The sequence below is a fragment of the Austrofundulus limnaeus genome, unplaced genomic scaffold (genome assembly GCF_001266775.1).
Source record: "Austrofundulus limnaeus strain Quisiro unplaced genomic scaffold, Austrofundulus_limnaeus-1.0 Scaffold2748, whole genome shotgun sequence".
NCBI classification, from domain to species: domain Eukaryota; kingdom Metazoa; phylum Chordata; class Actinopteri; order Cyprinodontiformes; family Rivulidae; genus Austrofundulus; species Austrofundulus limnaeus.
The window spans coordinates 12,569-14,645 of record NW_013955150.1 but is presented as its reverse complement, the minus strand read 5'-3'; positions in this window follow the sequence as shown (position 1 = coordinate 14,645).

Sequence of the window (2,077 nt, the reverse complement as noted above, 5' to 3'; positions counted from 1 at the left end):
GGGCAACATGTCCATAATGTCAGTTTTTTCGTAAACAGATTAGATTTTTTTGACCTAACCCTTGCCAGCTCAAAAAAGTCGGGTAAAAATCAAAATCTGACAGAGCGTTTGGAAGGTTTTGGTGGTCAATCGGAGCTAACTTTTTTTAGACAGGTGATAGGAGGCTGATTTTTGAGTATGTCGTTCCTGGGCTTGCGCTGAACGTGGCATACTTGTTCCCGTGCGCCTCGGGCCCTTGGATCCCCCGTGGCGGCCCCCCAAAGTTTTGAGAAGGTTAAAAAAACTGGGGTTGGTATCTTTTCAACCGTAAGTCCGATTCCCACCAAATCTACATGGATCTTCAAGTCTYGGGGCCCTCTTTAACATATGTCAGAGCCAGGGCCCCGGGGCCAACTTTTTTCAGGGGCCTCGTTGACCAACGGGACCAAAACGGTTGGGTTGTGGGTGTGAAATTATGTGTACTTATCCATTTTGATGTTAGTTTTTGTGTTTCGGGGTCCCTGGGGCCTAGCAGTTTTTGGCACCTGACAGGGACATAAAACACCAGTAAGCGTACACGGGTGATATTTGCAGCTCTTTTTACACACAATTCTGAGAGGTAGGTTAAAGCTAGAAGCTTTAAACATGGAGTGTACTGTCAGACCAATTTTTTGAAGGTTCCTGGACCGTTTCAGMTTTGTAGCTATTTCATAGCCAAAGCTATTAACGGAAACATGTACAATTTCAGCTAGTGGCACTATGTGAAGACAGTTTGCAGTAGTTTTACCCCACTTTTTTCAAGTTAGCTTTTAGCTAGAAGGCTGTAACTCACAGGGTACTTTCAGACATTTAGTCTGTAAGTGCAGTTAAGGTATCAGCACTCTAGCTACTTCCTAGCCAAAGCTAGAGGCCGAAAAGTGTTGCATTTCAGCTACGAACTTAATCAAAATGANAGAGGCCGAAAAGTGTTGCATTTCAGCTACGAACTTAATCAAAATGACAGTTTTCAGTGGTTTTACCCCACTTTTTTCAAGTTAGCTTTTAGCTAAGAAGCTGTCACTCACAGTGTACTCTCAGAACATTAGTCTGTAAGTGCAGTTAAGGTATCAGCACTCTAGCTACTTCCTAGCCAAATCTAGAGGCCAAAAAGTGTTGCATTTCAGCTACGGACACTAAGTGTGAAGACAGTTTTCAGTGGTTTTACCCCACTTTTTTCAAGTTAGCTTTTAGCTAAGAAGCTGTCACTCACAGGGTACTCTCAGACCATTAGTCTGTAAGTGCAGTTAAGGTATCAGCCCTGTCGCTACTTCCTAGCCAAAGCTAGAGGCCAAAATGTGTTGCATTTCAGCAACGAACTTAATCAAAATGACAGTTTTCAGTGGTTTTACCCCACTTTTTTCAAGTTAGCTTTCAGCTAGAAGGCTGTAACTCACAGTGTACTTTTAGACCTTTAGTCTGTAAGTGCAGTTAAGGTATCAGCACTCTAGCTACTTCCTAGCCAAAGCTAGAGGCCGAAAAGTGTTGCATTTCAGCAACGAACACTGTGGACAGTTTGCAGTGGTTTTACCCCACTTTTTTCAAGTTAGCTTTGAGCTAGAAGGCTGTAACTCACAGGATATTTTCAGAACTTTAGTCTGTAAGTGCAGTTAAGGTATCAGCACTCTAGCTTCTTCCTAGCCAAAGCTAGAGGCCGAAAAGTGTTGCATTTCAGCAACGAACACTAAGTGTGGACAGTTTGCAGTGGTTTTACCCCACTTTTTTCAAGTTAGCTTTTAGCTAGGAAGCTGTAACTCACAGGGTACTTTCAGACCTTTAGTCTGTAAGTGCTTTTAAGGTATCAGCACTCTAGYTACTTSCTAGCCGAAGCTAGAGGCCGAAAAGTGTTGCATTTCAGCTACGTACACTGTGTGAAGACAGTTTTCAGTGGTTTTACCCCACTTTTTTCAAGTTAGCTTTTAGGTAGGAAGCTGTCACTCACAGGGTACTCTCAGACCATTAGTCTGTAAGGGCAGTTAAGGTATCAGCCCTGTCGCTACTTCCTAGCCAAAGCTAGAGGCCGAAAAGTGTTGCATTTCAGCTACGAACACTAAGTGTGGAC